This window comes from Pseudophryne corroboree, chromosome 6 (assembly GCF_028390025.1).
Source record: "Pseudophryne corroboree isolate aPseCor3 chromosome 6, aPseCor3.hap2, whole genome shotgun sequence".
Lineage (NCBI taxonomy): Eukaryota > Metazoa > Chordata > Amphibia > Anura > Myobatrachidae > Pseudophryne > Pseudophryne corroboree.
In genome coordinates this window covers 625,702,577-625,721,791 of record NC_086449.1, presented here as the reverse complement: position 1 = coordinate 625,721,791, position 19,215 = coordinate 625,702,577, and the positions used below count along the sequence as shown (strand labels likewise).

General features: G+C 44.6%; 1 pseudogene; it reads right to left on the bottom strand.

The window, feature by feature from the left end:
• Positions 1-15,660: 15,660 nt before the first annotated feature.
• LOC134937511 (5S ribosomal RNA) lies at positions 15,661-15,779 on the bottom strand (annotated as a pseudogene).
• Between the last annotated feature and the right edge of the window lie 3,436 nt (positions 15,780-19,215).

Below are 19,215 nucleotides of genomic sequence, written 5' to 3'. Positions count from 1 at the left end.
GCTGCAGTTTTTCAAGCAGACTCTTTTGTTAGTTTCAGGTTCCGCCTAACGTTGATTGCAAAAGGGTAAAGCAGTATGTGATATTGTCAATGCATGTGAATAGTAGTTTAACTTAGTAGCAATTTCCAGCACACACATGTACAGATTAAAGACCACCACAGAGTAAAGCTAGGTACACACTTGTCCAATCCTCTCCAGATCAGACTCTTTAAAGTGCACCTAGAAGAACTGACGCTGTTTTGAAGGCAAAGGGTGGTCACACCAAATATTGATTTGATTTAGGTTTCTCTTATGTTCATTCACTTTGCATTTAGTTAATTGATAAAAAATAAATAATAAATCTTTCGCACAGTACTGTGTGTGTGTGTGTGTGTGTGTGTGTGTGTGTGTGTATATATATATATATATATATATATATAATAGTGACAAGATGACTGGAATAGTGGTGGAAGGCAGGTATATATGCCCCAGGTTTCTTATCTATGTGTTTCAAAACCCCAGAAATATTGTGTTGGTTCTTCTGAGAGCTTTTGTTAAGAAGCGGACAAGGGTCCTGGGTGTTAGGGTCTCCTGCTCTATGCTGCCACGTCGTCATGGCAACCGGGAGACAAGTGCTAGCGGAGTAACCTGAGCGTAGCTGATACTCCGGTTCGGGTCTTTTGCTGTGCAGTGGTTACAGGCTCTGTGCAAGGCAGGGGATCCGGTGCTGGTTTTTGTGCTCACAGTCTGTGAGGTCTGAGTGGGGCGTGGACAGCACCTGCTATATAAACCCTCTTCTCAGGTTAGGCAGATGCTGCTGAATCTTTGTTGGTTAGTCAGTTCCTGAAAGCTAGCTAGTACTGTGTAAACTTTGTATTTGTTTGTTGCTTACTGCAAATAGGCCTTGGGATTTGGTATTACACTCTGCCAATCCAGACCTAGCAGTAAGACTGGAGTCAGTTGTTTAACCTGCTGGGGTTCTTTTGCTACTCTGTGAACCTAGCAAGTTTGCGGCTGTATTCTCAGACTTGCCTGCCAAAATCCTTTCTCACTGTGCAAGGTGATCAGGTGTCAGTTTAGTGGCAGTAAGCTGAACCAGTGCACTGCAAGTGAGGACTAGGATTGTGGAGACTCTCCTTGTGTCTATTATTCCATCTCTGACCAAGGAGTTTACTGCCACACCCGTTGGTAACCCTTTAGGGTTTTGCTGTTGTCCTTAGCAACAGCATTCCGGGTTCTCTACGTATTAAATCACTACATCTCGCTTCTTTCCATCTGAGCATTCCTAATACTAGGGAGACACCCAGTTTCTTAGCCTTTGGGCTTCTCTGTTCACTTTGTGTTTATTTTGTTACCCTATCACCTTCTGTGTATGTAATGTCATATTCCCCAGTCTGTCTGTGAGTTCATTTGTTTTGCATCCCTCACCGTTCAGACACCAGTACATTCCTGCTGGCACTGGTGTGCATAACATATTCAGCAGCCTAATACTCCTGTTGAAATTTTGTGGGAATATGGAGCATACCCCTCAAAATACTTTGCAACAGGTGGTCGATCAGGTGCAGGTCCTGACTCGACAATTTAATGATTTGTCCATTAAAATGCACACCTCGCAGGCCGCTGGCGGAGCTCCCGCAGCAGCAGTACCTTCAGGGGTTAAGGAGCCGAAAGTAAATCTCCCGGATCGTTTTTCTGGAGATCGCTCGCAGTTCTTTTGTTTCAAGGAGAGCTGCAAGCTATATTTCCAGCTTAGGCCTCAGTCTTCTGGGTCGGAGATTCAGCGGGTGGGCATAGTGATTTCCTTGCTACAAGGAGACCCACAGGTCTGGGCATATGGGTTGCAGCCTGACTGTCCGTCGCTTAAAAGTGTTGATGCTTTTTTTACGGCACTGGGCATGTTGTATGATGACCCTGACAAGACGGCCTCAGCCGAGGCTCAGATTTCGATCCTTAAGCAAGGGCGAAGGCCAGTTGAGGTTTATTGTACGGAGTTTCGGAGGTTGGCCCATGATACCCAGTGGAATGACCCAGCCCTGAGACACCAGTACCGAAGAGGTCTTTCTAACCAGTTAAAAGACCAACTGGTACAATATCCCTTGCCTGATAGCTTGGATCAGCTCATGCAGTTATCCATTCGGGTGGATAGACAGCTGAGAGAGCGCAGGCTTGAAAGGGAGACCGAGGTTTCCTTCTTTCCCAAGGGAACCTCAGACTCTGAGGAATTTTCTGAGGAGCCTATGCAGATTGGGGCAACCCGCCTCTCCTCGCGTAAGAAGACGCGGAGGAGACAGCATGGGTTATGTTTGTACTGTGGGAATAAAGGTCATGTGGTAGTATCATGCCCAGAAAAGCCGGAAAACTTCAGGGCCTGAGGGTGATGGGAAATATCCTGTCAGGTCAGAAGTCGGAATTTCCCAAGAAGACTTTTATCATTCCGGTGACCTTGAAGATCCTCGGTCAAACTGTCAAGACTGAGGCCTTTGTGGACAGTGGGGCTGACGGGGTTTTTATGGACCGCCAATTCGCCCTGAAACACTCTGTTCCCTTAGTACCCTTGGCATCGGAAATTGAGATTTGTGGGTTAAACGGGGAACCATTATCCCAGGGTAAAATTACCTCTTGCACTAGCCAGATTTCTTTGTTTATTGGAGCCACACACTCTGAAAAATTGTCCTTTTATGTGACTGTCTGTACTTTTGCCCCATTGGTGTTGGGGTTACCCTGGTTAAGGGCCCACAATCCTCAATTTGACTGGGTCTCTGGGGAGATTCTTAGTTTGGGGTACTGATTGTTTCAGGAGTTGCTTGAGCCTTCCAGTCAGGCTTTCGCAGCTAAGTTTGCCAGGATTGCCAGGATGTTATGCAGATTTTGCGGACGTGTTCTCCAAAAGAGTTGCAGAGGTACTACCTCCCCATCGCCCCTATGACTGTGCCATTGATTTGTTGCCGAATGCTAAGCTTCCCAAGAGCAGGTTGTACTCCCTGTCACGTCCTGAGACTCAGGCTATGGCAGAGTACATTCAGGAGAACTTGGCTAAGGGATTTATCAGACCTTCACAGTCTCCAGTTGGGTCGGGGTTCTTCTTCGTGGGTAAAAAGGACGGTTCGTTGCGACCCTGCATCGACTTCAGGGAATTGAACCGTATCACGATTAAAAACTCATACCCACTGCCTCTCATTTCGGTCTTGTTTGACCAGCTTCGTACTGCCACCATTTTTTCTAAGATTGACCTACACGGTGCGTACAATCTAATCCGAATAAGAGAGGGGGATGAATGGAAGACTGCCTTTAATACCCACTCAGGGCATTATGAATATTTGGTGATGCCTTTTGGGCTCTGTAATGCCCCGGCAGTCTTCCAGGACTTCATGAACGACGTGCTCAGGGAATATTTGGATAGATTCTTAGTTGTATACTTAGATGACATCCTAATCTTCTCCCATTCCCTGGAGGAACATCGGAAGCATGTACGCTTAGTCCTCCAGAAACTCAGAGACCACCGGCTTGGGGCGAAGCTGGAGAAGTGCGAATTTGAAGTTCAGCAAATCGCATTTCTAGGATATATTATCTCCCCAGAAGGTTTCCAAGTGGAGGGTTCCAAGGTACAGGCAGTCCTGGATTGGGTGCAGCCCACTAGTTTGAAGGCGCTTCAGCGTTTTCTGGGCTTTGCGAATTTTTATAGACGATTTATCGCTGGATTTTCGTCTATAGTGGCGCCCTTGGTGGCACTCACTAAGAAAGGGGCAGATGTTGCTCACTGGTCTTGTGAGGCCAAAGCGGCTTTTGCCCGTCTCAAAAGGGCATTTGTCTCGGCCAAGGTGCTGCGACACCCAGATCCAGAGCGTCCTCTTGTGGTGGAGGTGGATGCCTCTGAGATGGGTATTGGGGCAGTGCTCTCTCAGATGGGGGTGTCTGATAATCGCCTTCATCCCTGTGCTTACTTTTCCCGTAAATTTTCGCCTGCCGAGATGAATTATGACGTGGGTAACCGGGAATTGTTGGCTATTAAGGATGCACTCGAGGAGTGGAGACACTGGCTTGAGGGGGCTAAGTTTGTGGTCTCAATTCTCACCGACCATAAGAATTTGGCATATTTAGAGTCAGTGAAGCGCCTCAATGCCATGCAGGCACGATGGGCTTTGTTTTTTGCTCGCTTTAATTTTTTGATAACATATCGCCGTGGGTCAAAAAACAACAAGGCTGATGCGCTCTCGCGGAGTTTTGCTCCAGTACAGGAGACCACCGAGGAGCCATTGCCCATTGTGTCCCCATCATGTATTAAAGTGGGCATTACCCAGGACCTCTTGTCATTAGTCCTTAGAGCACAGGAGCAGGCTCCTCCAGACCTTCCGGTAGGTCTTTTGTTTGTGCCTCCTAGGTTAAGACAGCGAGTGTTCCTGGAATTCCATGCCAAGAAGTCGGCAGGTCACCCGGGTATTGCCAGAACTCGGGAGTTGCTATCTAGGGCGGTGTGGTGGCCCTCGGTGGCTAGGGATGTGGATCAGTGGGTTCGGGCATGTGACATCTGTGCCCGAAATAAGACTCCTAGAGGGATTCCTGTTGGCCCATTACATCCACTCTCTATTCCATCTAAGCCATGGACCCACATTTCAATGGATTTTGTGGTGGACTTGCCCAAATCCTCGGGGATGACAGCCATCTGGGTTGTCGTTGACAGGTTTTCAAAGATGGCGCACTTCGTTCCATTGGTTGGGCTGCCATCGGCCAGACGCCTGTCTGAATTATTTATGCTGCATGTTGTGCGCCTCCACGGGTTGCCACTTGATGTGGTCTCTGACTGCGGATCCCAGTTTGTGGCCAAATTCTGGAGGGCATTTTGTTCCGATCTCCAGATTTCTGTCAGCTTGTCGTCAGGCTACCATCCGCAGTCTAATGGGCAGACTGAAAGGGTGAACCAGTCCTTGGAGCAGTTCCTCAGGTGTTATGTCTCCAAGTGTCAGACTGACTGGGTGGCTCATCTGTCCATGGCGGAGTTTGCCTATAACAACGCGGCTCACTCTGCTACAGGGATCTATCCCTTCCTTTGTGTGTATGGGCATCATCCTAAGGCCAATTCTTTTGACCCTCTGGACTCCACGCCTGGTGGTTCCTCTGTGGTTTCGGTCCTTAGAGGTATTTGGAGGAAAGTGAAGAAAGCCCTTGTGTCTGTGTCATTAGTGACCAAAAGGGTTTTTGATAAGCGGAAAAGACCCTGCAGCTTCAAATTAGGAGACTTCGTCTGGTTGTCTACCAAGAATTTGAAGTTGAGACAGCCATCTCATAAGTTAGGCCCCCGGTTCATCGGTCCTTATAAGATCACTAGGGTTATCAATCCGGTGGCATTTCAGTTAGATCTACCCCGTTCTTTGGGTATCAATAAAACATTTCATTGTTCCCTTTTAAAACGGGCGATTAGTAATCCTTCTTCCAGTGGAAGACCTTCCCCTCTTCTGATACGTGGCCAGAGGGAGTTTGTTGTTGAAAGGATTCTTGACTCCAAGATGGTTCGGGGTCGGCTGTCATTTTTGGTGCACTGGAAGGGGTATGGCCCGGAGGAGCGGTCGTGGGTGCGCAGTTGTGATCTTCATGCCCCCAGACTGTTACGCTCTTTCTTCTAGCAGTTCCCCGATAAACCCGGTGGTAGGGGTTCTTTGACCCCTCGTCAGAGGGGGGGTACTGTTAGGGTCTCCTGCTCTGTGCTGCCACGTCGTCATGGCAACCTGAGCGTAGCTGATACTCCGGTTCGGGTCTTTTGCTGTGCAGTGGTTACAGGCTCTGTGCACGGCAGGGGATCCGGTGCTGGTTTTTGTGCTCACAGTCTGTGAGGTCTGAGTGGGGCGTGGACAGCACCTGCTATATAAACCCTCTTCTCAGGTTAGGCAGATGCTGCTGAATCTTTGTTGGTTAGTCAGTTCCTGAAAGCTAGCTAGTACTGTGTAAACTTTGTATTTGTTTGTTGCTTACTGCAAATAGGCCTTGGGATTTGGTATTACACTCTGCCAATCCAGACCTAGCAGTAAGACTGGAGTCAGTTGTTTAACCTGCTGGGGTTCTTTTGCTACTCTGTGAACCTAGCAAGTTTGCGGCTGTATTCTCAGACTTGCCTGCCAAAATCCTTTCTCACTGTGCAAGGTGTTCAGGTGTCAGTTTAGTGGCAGTAAGCTGAACCAGTGCACTGCAAGTGAGGACTAGGATTGTGGAGACTCTCCTTGTGTCTATTATTCCATCTCTGACCAAGGAGTTTACTGCCACACCCGTTGGTAACCCTTTAGGGTTTTGCTGTTGTCCTTAGCAACAGCATTCCGGGTTCTCTACGTATTAAATCACTACATCTCGCTTCTTTCCATCTGATCATTCCTAATACTAGGGAGACACCCAGTTTCTTAGCCTCTGGGCTTCTCTGTTCACTTTGTGTTTATTTTGTTACCCTATCACCTTCTGTGTATGTAATGTCATATTCCCCAGTCTGTCTGTGAGTTCATTTGTTTTGCATCCCTCACCGTTCAGACACCAGTACATTCTTGCTGGCACTGGTGTGCATAACACTGGGTTTGGAAGTGAGAAGAGAGGGCAGGTTCTCCATCCATTTAGGCCTAGTACGGGTCTTTGGGTTTTTAGTAGAGATGTGCGGCAGGCACTTTTCGTGTTTGGTTTTGGTTCTAATTCCCCACTCGTGTTTTGGTTTTGGATTGGTTTTGCCAAAACCACTCTTTCGTGTTTTGGTTGTGGATCTGGATGATTTTTGGGAAAAAAAACATAAAAACAGCTAAAATCACAGTATTTGGGGGTAATTTTTGCTCCTACGGTATTATTAACCTCAATAATATTAATTTCAACTAATTTCCAGTCTATTCTGAACACTTCACATCTCACAATATTGTTTTTAGGTCAAAAGGTTGCACCAAGGTGGCTGTATGACTTAACAGCAAGAAGAAGGGGTATGAGTGCGCTGTCAGCGGCAGCCAGTAAAAGGGGGGGTCAGCCCCTGGATAAAGTAATACAACAATAGAGAAATATATACTGGCGCCAGCTGTTGGACCAAATAAGGGACGATAATTGATTAAGATAAAAAATCACAAGCTTTTAATAAACATAATAAAAACAATTATGGGTAAATCAGATGTGGTCAGAATATCGTTATCTGTTCCTAAGTCAGAAACAAAGGATGTTAAACGGTGTTGATTAGGACCAATTGGATCCCACTCATGATATGTATTATATATGCACAGTCTCCGGTTAGGACTCCCTCCTCATTATTTTTGGTTCACTTGAGAAGATAATAGTTACCCAGTCCTTATGGATGTTGTCCCCAGGATCTCAATTTAGCAGGTGAGATTCCAAATAGCAGCAGGGGAATAATTCCAGGTTGCAATAGGCTTGTAGTGTCCAATAAGGGCAAAGAGTCCAATTGTTACCGGAGATGTCAGGTGGGTCCAAAGCTGTTGGTCAGTGTCCTTAACTCAACGCGTTTCACTGGTCTAATGGCTGCCAGCTTCCTCCGGAGCATATGTCACACTGGTTACCTTGTGGGGTTTATATACACCCTTCATTATGCTAGAAATGGATGCACCTGATTTACTAATAATATGATAAATAAAACGTCCCAAAAAAACGTTAAAAATTTAATCTAGAAGGCAATCCTATTGTATAACCTGGGCAATCATGAATTAATATCCAAAAAACGAGTGTTTAAATACCTGTTTAGACAGTAGAAACGGCAAAATTTATAATGACACTTCCTGGTCACATGACCGTCCCCGATCACATGATCTCAATGTCAGTCAATGTAGAATGCCTGGTGTTCCTTATATGGTCCGATCACGTGATCGCTTCCGGTCACGTGATCGGCACAGACTCTGATTGACTTATCTCTCAGTGTAGGGAATATGGGAGGGGTGGAGTTCAGTCTCAATCCAATCACGTGACCGCTTCCGGTCACGTGGTCGGCATGGTCTCTCTCATTGTGGCTGCATCTCGGAACGAGGTGTGACGTATTCTAGTCACCTGTTCCGATGCGGTCCTATCCCGTCAGGCTCATTGTTAGACCACAATGGCGCTGCGTTCCAGTGGTCGGATTTGCGTTCCAGGGCTGGCCTGAGCACCAGGAAGTGTCAACTCAGACTCTAAAAGTACATAATAGTACCAAATCTCTAAACAACCTAAAATCGTCCACCATATAAAGTTTGGATTTAAACATGTATATGAATATAACATCCATAACCATAGTAGAATACAGCATAAATTTACATAATCGAGAAAGACAATCATTATTAAAAGAGAAAGAGAGGGTTCAGACTATACATATCACATGATATTTTAAAATATCCTTATAACATTGTGATCACTAAATAAAGAGTTAGTGAAAAGCTAGAGAGTATGTGGAATACATCATCACATTCTATAAGCGTGCCAGATTATGCACATACATTCTGGATGTCATTCTATATATACCAAGATCTATAGTATATATTTTTTATATTTTTATATTGATTTTTGTATATATATTTTTTGTATTCATTAGTCTACAAATATGTACGTAGGGTGCATCAGACGATGTTGTACACATGTTTACATATATAAAACAAGCATATTTCTATCCAATTTTTCGGGCAAGGCACTTATTATTCTTCTATGCATTAACACAAACTCGTACTTGCACTATGAAAGTGCACACTATGCACCCTGGAAGTACAATATACCGAAAGGCCAATTAATGCGCCTGAGACGCAATTGCTCTGATCTTGAGACATTCACCATACAGGCGAATGAACTAATGGATTCACTCAGACAACGCAAATATCCAGATAAACTTCTAAAAGAAGCCTTTAAAGATGTATACTGTATGGATAGGGCTAAACTCCTATCAACCAAAACCAAGACCACTGAGAATCAAAAAGAGAAAAAAGATAACGAGAGACAATTTGCTTTTGTCTGCAAATATAATAAGTGTGCTCGGGAAATAAAAACTATAATTTCAAAAAATTACAGAATTCTTAAACAAGATCGAATTCTGGGTGAGATCTTACCGTCCCAACCACAAATTATATATAAAAAGAACAGATCCCTAAAATCTATACTAGCTCCGAGCCACTTGGGACAAAACGAAAAGAAAAAACTTATACCTACAGGTCTCGAATGGTTACCCCCTAAACCGGTGGGGTGCTTCAGATGCGGGAAATCCCGATGTACAACTTGTACACATATGCCAAAAAAGACCACTGTACTAACATTATCAGACACTCAAGAACAATATTCTCTTAGCTCCTTCATGAACTGTGATACAAAATTTGTGGTATATTTACTTACCTGTGGCTGTGGCCTTAATTATGTGGGCAGGACCACAAGACCAATACATGTCAGGTTCATGGAACATCGTCGGAACATCATAAAACAGTATAATCAGCATAGCGTCTCTCGCCATTTCAGTCAGGCTCATGCAAGCGATCCAAGAAGTCTTTCAATAGTCTGCATTGAACATATCACTCCGACACCAAGGGGAGGGGACAGATTTAACAGACTTTGCTGCAGGGAGATATTCTGGATGCTTAAATTCAATTCTCTCCATCCAGATGGATTGAATGAAAATATGGAACTAAATACCATCCCGTGAAATATCGGCCATTAATATGTGGGTAACCACAATCCATTATGTAATTCTCCCAGCAGATACCCCACTACCACCCCCCCTTCCCCCTTCTTCTTTACATGTTAAACAGCAAAATAAATATGCATAGAAGAATAATAAGTGCCTTGCCCGAAAAATTGGATAGAAATATGCTTGTTTTATATATGTAAACATGTGCACAACATCGTCTGATGCACCCTACGTACATATTTGTAGACTAATGAATACAAAAAATATATATACAAAAATCAATATAAAAATATAAAAAATATATACTATAGATCTTGGTATATATAGAATGACATCCAGAATGTATGTGCATAATCTGGTACGCTTATAGAATGTGATGATGTATTCCACATACTCTCTAGCTTTTCACTAACTCTTTATTTAGTGATCACATTGTTATAAGGATATTTTAAAATATCATGTGATATGTATAGTCTGAACCCTCTCTTTCTCTTTCTTTTTTAATAATGATGGTCTTTCTCGATTATGTAAATTTATGCTGTATTCTACTATGGTTATGGATGTTATATTCATATACATGTTTAAATCCAAACTTTATATGGTGGACGATTTTAGGTTGTTTAGAGATTTGGTACTATTTTATGTACTTTTAGAGTCTGAGGTGACACTTCCTGGTGCTCAGGCCGGCCCTGGAACGCAAATCCGACCACTGGAACGCAGCGCCATTGTGGTCTAACAATTAGCCTGACGGGATAGGACCGCATCGGAACAGGTGACTAGAATACGTCACACCTCGTTCCGAGATGCGGCCACAATGAGAGAGACCATGCCGACCACGTGACCGGAAGCGGTCACGTGATCGGATTGAGACTGAACTCCACCCCTCCCATATTCCCTACACTGGGATATAAGTCAATCAGAGTCTGTGCCGATCACGTGACCGGAAGCGATCACGTGATCGGACCATATAAGGAACACCAGGCATTCTACATTGACTGACATTGAGATCATGTGATCGGGGACGGTCATGTGACCAGGAAGTGTCATTATAAATTTTGCCGTTTCTACTGTCTAAACAGGTATTTAAACACTCGTTTTTTGGATATTAATTCATGATTGCCCAGGTTATACAATAGGATTGCCTTCTAGATTTAATTTTTAACGTTTTTTTGGGATGTTTTATTTATCATATTATTAGTAAATCAGGTGCATCCATTTCTAGCATAATGAAGGGTGTATATAAACCCCACAAGGTAACCAGTGTGACATACTCTCCTGAGGGAGCTGGCAGCCATTAGACCAGCGAAACGCGTTGAGTTAAGGACACTGACCAACAGCTTTGGACCCACCTGACATCTCCGGTAACAATTGGACTCTTTACCCTTATTGGACACTACAAGCCCATTGCAACCTGGAATTATTCCCCTGCTGCTATTTGGAATCTCACCTGCTAAATTGAGATCCTGGAGACAACATCCATAAGGACTGGGTAACTATTATCTTCTCAAGTGAACCAAAAATAATGAGGAGGGAGTCCTAACCGGAGACTGTGCATATATAATACATATCATGAGTGGGATCCAATTGGTCCTAATCAACACCGTTTAACATCCTTTGTTTCTGACTTAGGAACAGATAACGATATTCTGACCACATCTGATTTACCCATAATTGTTTTTATTATGTTTATTAAAAGCTTGTGATTTTTTTATCTTAATCAATTATCGTCCCTTATTTGGTCCAACAGCCGGCGCCAGTATATATTTCTCTATGGCTGTATGACTAAGCTAAGTGACACAAGTGTGATGCACAAACACCTGGCCCATCTAGGAGTGGCACTGCAGTGGCAGACAGGATGGCAGATTTAAAAACTAGTCCCCAAACAGAACATCATGCAAAGAAGAAAAAAAAGGTGCAATGAGGTAGCTGTATGACTAAGCTAAGCGACACAAGTGTGCGGCACAAACACCTGGCCCATCTAGGAGTGGCACTACAGTTGCAGACAGGATGGCACTTAAAAAAACTAGGCCCCAAACAGCACATAATGCAAAGAAGTAAAAGAGGTGCAATGAGGTAGCTGTATGACTAAGCTAAGTGACACAAGTGTGCGGCACAAACACCTGGCCCATCTAGGAGTGGCACTGCAGTTGCAGACAGGATGGTACTTAAAAAAAACTAGGCCCCAAACAGCACATGATGCAAAGAAGAAAAAGAGGTGCAAGCTGGAATTGTCCTTTGGCCCTCCCACCGACCCTTATGTTGTATAAACAGGACATGCACACTTTAACAAATCAATCATTTCAGCGACAGGCTCTGCCACACGACTGTGGCTGAAATATATGTTATGGTAAGAACTTACAGTTGATAACGGTATTTCTCCTATGTTCACAGGTTCCACAGGATAACAATGGGATATGATGGAGCGATAGCAGATTGGCACCAAATGATCACAAGCTTTCAGTCCTCCCAGGATGCAACGGGTCCGTCCATATATCCGCGCCCACTGGCTCATGCAAATCAGTTGGATTCCAAAGCATTTAGGCAGGAGCATCATGTAGAGCCCTAATCAGGCGAGAAGAACACACATGCACACCCTTCCGTACAAGAAGGAAGAGGCTTAGTGAGTAGAAAGATCCTCAAATCAGGTGCGTCAGGGTGGGATCCCTGTGGAACCTGTGGACATAGGACAAATACCATTATCAACGGTAAGTTCTTACCATAACTTATATTTCTCCGGCTGGGTCCACAGGTTATCCACAGGATAACAATGGGATTTCCGAAAGCAATTTTTAGTGGTGGGGACCTGATTGGACAGGAGAACCCTTCGCCTGAATTCAGCGTCATGAGAGGCAAAAGTATCCAAGGCATAATGTCTAATAAGTGTGTTAATGGAAGACCATGTGGCTGCCTTACATATCTGTTCTGCTGAAGCACCATGCTGTGCTGCCCATGAAGGACCTACCTTACGAGTAGAGTGAACAGAGACATTAGCCGGAATAGGGGGATCAGCTCGAGACTATGCTTCTGAAATCGTAATTCGAAGCCATCTTGCCAGCGTCTGTTTAGTAGCAGGCCATCCTCTCTTGTGAAATCCGTAGAGAATGAAGAGAGAATATGTTTTTCTGATGGCACTGGTACGATCCACGTACTGTAGATCCTTAATGCCCGGACTACGTCCAGCAATGCATCTCCCGCAGAAAGTCTCGATTCCTGAAAAACCGGGACTACAATTTCTTCATTAAGGTGGAATCTAGACCTCACCTTAGGAAGATACCCAGACCTAGTTCTGAGAACTACTTTATCTGGATAAAACATCTGAAAAGGAGATTAACATGACAGTGCTCCTAAATCTGACACTCTTCTAGCTGATGCCATAGTCAGTAGAAAGAGAACTTTAGCTGTCAACCATTAAGATCCACTTTATTTAGTGGTTCAAACGGAGCAACTTGAAGGGCTTTGAGGACTAGACTTAAGTCCCAAGGCACTGTAAGAAGAACAGAAGGAGGTTGAATGCGCAGCATTCCCTGGAAAAAGTGCGCACATACTGCAATTTGGCAATTTTCTTTCAGAACCATACAGTCAATGCTGACACTTGCATTCTCAAGGAAGCCACCCTTAAACCTTTATCCATTCCTGCCTGAAGGAATGCTAGAACCCTGGAAACTCTGAAAGATTTCAGGTCCATACCTCTTCCATTGCACCAATGAATATAGGCTTGCTATATTTGGTGATAAATACAAGCCAAGGAAGTTTTCCTTGCTATGAGCATTATTTGATATACCTGTGAGAATCCTCTGGACTTCAGGATATAGATTTCAAGAGCCACGCCATCAAGACAGTCGATCTAGATATCTGTGATAACAAAGACCCTGCATTAGTAGATCTGGGCGTAGAGGAAGCACAAATGGCATTCAACATTTTCTGCAGATCTGTGTACCAACGCCTTCTGGGCCAAGCTGGAGCTATTAGAATCCCGGCATCTTTGTTGTATTTTCCTCACTATCCTGGGTAGCAGAAAACACATAAGTGAAATGAAATTCCCATTGAAAAGACGTCCACAAAGATCACTCCCTGAACCGTTGTTCCTGACCCGATTATGGGCTTTTGTTGTTCAGATGGGACTCCATGAGATCTATCTCTGGTCAACCCCACTTGTCTACCCGAGTCTGAAATGACTTTTGGGTGCAAAGCCTATTCGCTTACCTGAATGGCGTGTCGACTGAGAAAATCTGCTCTTCAGTTTAGGACTCCCGGAACGCAAACTGCGGACAAGGCTGGAAGATGGAGATCTGCACACTTTAGTATGTGACTTACCTCCTTCCTTACTGTTTAGCTGCGTGTTCCTCTCTGAAGGTTGAGGTAAACTACTGCAGTTTCCTTGTCCCTGCGGATCTGGACTGGTTTTCCTTTAGAAGTGTCCCGTGCCTGAATCAGGACCAAGTATATGGCCCGAAGTGCTAACAGGTTTATTAGCAGGCAACTTTCTTCTGTGGTCCATAGTCCCCGGAATCATAATCTTCCGGACAATGGCCCCCACAGCCCCGAAGACTGGCATTTGTTGTCAGGATCTCCCAACCTGATATCCAAAAGGGTGTCCCATGGTCTAGATGGATTGTCTGTAGCCACCAGGCTACTGACTTTCTTACCTTTTCTGACAGTACCACGTACTTGTTTGTTTATTGTCCATCTGGCCCACCTATACCACCTGGTATTCACAGGTGGTCTCCTATCAGAGAATTTAACCAGGCACAACACTGCTTAACTTCCAACATCAGATGAGATTGGGCATATCCAGTGTGATGCAGCTGTAGATGGAAACAGATGCTGTAGAGGTCTTGAATGGAATTGTGCACACTCCACCATGTCTATTGTTGACACCATCAAACCCATCATTCACATTGCTGCATGAATTGATATGGTTTGACTATGTAAAAACTCCCCTAACCTTACCTTGGATATCTTGTTCCAAGGTAAATATTTTCTGCAGACTTGAATTCAGTACAGCCCCACCATGAGTCATCCATTGTGACGGAACCAGAGATGACTTTGCCAATTTATGAACCACCCGTGCCTCTGCAGACAAGTTATTGTGTGTTGTAGATGGCACAGAAACCTTTCCTGTATTTGTGCCAGGATAAAAAAGGTGGTCATGGTATGGCAATTTTCTTATCCCCTGCTAGCGGAGATTAACTGCCATAATCATTTGGTAAATACTCTGGGGCTGTGGCTAACCCAACCCAAAGGGTAAGGCCTAGAACTGAAATGTTGCTGAAGGATGGTAAACCTTGAGATAACACTGATGGACAGTGCTATAGGAGCCTGAGGGTAAGATTCCTGACTTATCCAGGAATACTATGTAATCTACTGGCTCCCCACCAAAACTATGGAGCGCAATGTCTCCATGTGAACCGTGGTACTCAAATTTATCCGTTTAGACTTTTTGAGATTGAGAATGGGGCAAAGGATCCTTTTTGACTCAACCCAGCTTGGAGTAGAACCCCCCATTGTGCATGGGTTACCGGAATGACTATTCCTGACAAAAGCAATTTCTGAACTGCTTCATGCAAATCCCTCGCCTTCGCCTCTACCCAAGATGGGCTGAAACAGAAGAACCTTCGAGGAGGATGCTTCTAGAAGGGAAAGCATAACCTAGAGATACCACTTCATGCACCCAGGCATCTGTTTGTAGACCGCTACCAGATCTGTGCAAACTGAAGAAGTCAGCCCCCTTCTGGTTTGGAAACTGGCCCTCTTGGGGCTGTTACATTCCTTTATGAATGACAAAGCTGAAACCGGACCCCTAGGTTTGGGGATATATGTGGAAGGAAACGTGACCTTCTTGGAGTCTGTTTCTGACTCCAGAATATCTGTTAACTCCTTCCCAAACAGAAACTTCCAGCCAAAGGCAAATTTTGCAGAACCTTCTTTGATTCTGAATCAGCTTTCCATGTATGTAAGCCAAACTGCTCTGCGAGTAGCTATTGTTAATGCTGATGCCCTAGAACATTAGTGTCCATATGAGCTATATGGGATTCTTGCTCCCTTGCAAGCACTGAAAACCTGTCTTCCAGTACCTCAGCCCAATGTACCTACAGTACCTGGTATTCCAAGGTGGTCTTCCCTCCAAGAACTAACCAGGCCCAACACTGCTTAGCTCCCAAGATCTAGTAAGATTGGGCCTATCCAGTGTGGTGTGGCCGTAGATTGCAAGGTGAAGTCATGGCTGGCCTTATGACTGCCCCAGACAAAGACAATATGTTTTTGTGAAAACCATTCCCCTTTTGACATTGACGGCAGAGGCCATATAGATTTTTGCACTATCAATGACATGCATATCTATTTTGGGAGGCACTTCCCTATTTTAAACAGTCCCCAGCTGGAAAAGATATTGGAATCCCATTTACCGGGAATTCTATTTTATTGCGTGTAACCCAAACCTTTTCCCTGAATTCTGCCCTCGTGAGGAGGCCCTATTATTGTTTCAGGATGTTTAAACACAGGTGCCTTATTTTTAACCCAGGCTCTGCTGCCTCTATTGACAGAATAGTCTTTTCTGCTCTCATTTATTCAGCTTATTCATTAAGCTGATACCTTTTACCTGTTCTTCGTATGCTGAAGTAGAGTATATAGAGCTTTCATCGTCTGATGATCATCATGTGTAGCCTGTGAAGTTGATGATTTATTTACATTTGGTTCATCAGCTTGTCTTGTTGGAGAAGCTGTTGGGGATATACCGTAGGTAGGGAGCTGCATGTATGGGTGAACCCTATTCCTGGTATTGAAGCTGTAAGAATTAACTTTTCAGCTAAACTGGACAAGGTCTATGCAAGCATCGCCCCAATGGGTCTAACTATACCTAATGTAGATCAGGGATGTATTATGCTGAACAGCAAACCATTTTACACATAAACCATCCTGTACCAGATCATAGAGGATAATACAGTTTTTGCAAAACAACAAGATATGAGTGTTGGTGTTACTGTAAGTGTACCGTCATCACTTTTGGCGCTCTTAGACATGATAAATAATCAGCACTTTCACAGTGTACTACACAATTTGTGACTGTAATAACTTTATTTTTCTAAAATGATATCAATCTGACCCTACCTATGCACCTGCATTGAGGATCAGAAGATCAACCGACAAACATTTATATTAAAGTCAGCAATCACACTAGCAGTCAGTCACATGTTATATATTAGTTATATGAGCATAATATCAACTACAAACACATTTTAAAGTATGTAGGAGTACATATTACTGAATTCTGTTCTATACAGATCTTAACGTATTCAGGCGCAATGTGAAGAAAACCACAGTAATGTACACAGACTCATATGCAATAGGCAATAAACTTAACTATTCATACTAACAAAAGTAGATAGAAATTTAGTACTGTATAACAAGTACTCAGTAGAGTGGGATACAGGGAGACTCACCTCACTTCCAAGATCGATCAAAACGTTAGCGAATGCTGAGTGGATCCAGACGCTACTAGTGTACACTGGTGCTCTGGGAACTTTAAGTGAACACAGACGCACCGGTCATACAGATGCCTGTACTGCGATCGGGTCTCCTCGCGGTAGCGTTTAGAGAACACAGAGGCAGCGGCCTATGCTGCGCCTGAGACCCCTCGTGGTAGCGTCTGAGACGGAAGTGAGGCAACAGTTCATGGCGGGAGACCATCGGAAACTGGTCATGAACTGGGGGGAAGGGCGACCAGGAGAGCGTCTGACTCGCCACCGCTGACATCAACCCTAGGGATCGCAGCCTCATCCTATTCCTGGTTCCTTATGATCCCTAAGGCCTAGCGCTGGAGCACCCGTGGTGGCGGCGCGCCAGCTACTGTTTGGTAGTCTCCTCCCAATACAGTGCGGCTGTGTCCGTATTCCCCTTCTAAGTGGAACTGATGCCTTAACTTCTCCCCGTGCTCCAGCCACAGCCTGGTAACGTCTGCTGGACCTGCTAGTATATCCGACACAGACGCCCACCGAGACAGCACTGTACAGTGGGTAAGCGTTGTTGCGACCCGGCGGAGAGTTGTTGGAGCGACTCTTTCCAATATGCGTATAAGACGCTGTTAGGAAAGATCACCCAAAAACCATAGTAAGATTATAAATTTAAAATAAGAAAGCTTAGGGCTGCCAAGAAACAGCAACCCTCTGACCATGGTCTGGCTCCTGCCGTACCAAACAATAAACTGATTTGCCTGAGCCAGTGGGCGGGGATATATGGACGGGATATATATCCACCAAAAAAGAAGCAATCAATCTCTCCTTGCACAAACTGGCTCTACAGAGGCAAGATGTTGACCTCATCCTCATCCTCTGCATCCTCACCCCTTTCACTGTGTACATCCTCCTCCTCAAAGAGTATTAATTCGTCCCCACTGGAATCCACCATCACAGGTCCCTGTGTACTATCTGGAGGCAATTGCTGGTAAAGGTCTTCCTGGAGGAATTTATAATTCATTTTGATGAACATCATCTTCTCCACATTTTGTGGAAATAACCTCCTACGCCGATGGCTGACAAGGTTACCGGCTGCACTAAACACTCTTTCGGAGTACACTCTGGAGGGGGGACAACTTAGGTAAAATAAAGCCAGTTTGTGCAAAGGCATCCAAAATGCCTCTTTTTCCTGCCAGTATATGTACGGACTGTCTGACATACCTACTTGGATGCTGTCACTCATATAATTCTCCACCATTCTTTCAATGGTGACAGAATCATATGCAGTGACAGTAGACATGTCAGTAATCATTGGCAGGTCCTTTAGTCTGGACCAGATGTCAGCACTCGCTCCTGACTGCCCTGCATCACCACCAGCGGGTGGGCTAGGAAATCTTAGCCTTTTCCTTGCAGCACCAGTTGCAGGAGAAAGTGAAGGAGGAGCTGTTGACGGGTCACATTCTGCTTGAGTTGACAATTTTCTCACCAGCAGGTCTTTGAACCTCTGCAGACTTGTGTCTGCTGGAAAGAGAGATACAACGTAGGCTTTAAACCAGGGATCGAGCAAAGTTGCCAAAATGTAGTGCTCTGATTTCAACAGATTGACCACCCTTGAATCTTGGCACAGCGAATGAAGGGCTCCATTCACAAGTCCCACATACTTTGCGGAATCGCTCCGTATTAGCTCCTCCTTTAATTTTTCCAGCTGCTTCTGCAAAAGCCTGATGAGGGGAATGACCTGACTCAAGCTGGCAGTGTCTGAACTGACTTCACGTAAGGCAAGTTCGAAGGGTTGGAGAACCTTGCACAAGACAGAAATCATTCTCCACTGCACTTGAGTTAGGTGCATTCCCCCTCCTTTGCCTATATCGTAGGTGGATGTATAGGCTTGAATGGCCTTTTTCTGCTCCTCCATCCCCTGAAGGATATAGAGTGTTGAATTCTACCTCATTACCACCTCTTGCTTCAGGTGATGGCAGGGCAGGTTCAGGTGTGTTTGATGGTGCTCCAGTTTTCGGCACGCGGTGTCTGAATGCCGAAAGTGGCCCGCAATTTTTCGGGCCACCGACAGCATCTCCTGCATGCCCATGTAATTTTTCAAAAAATTCTGCACCACCAAATTAATTGTATGTGCAAAACATGGGACGTGCTGGAATTTGCCCAGATGTAAATCACGCACAATATTGGTGG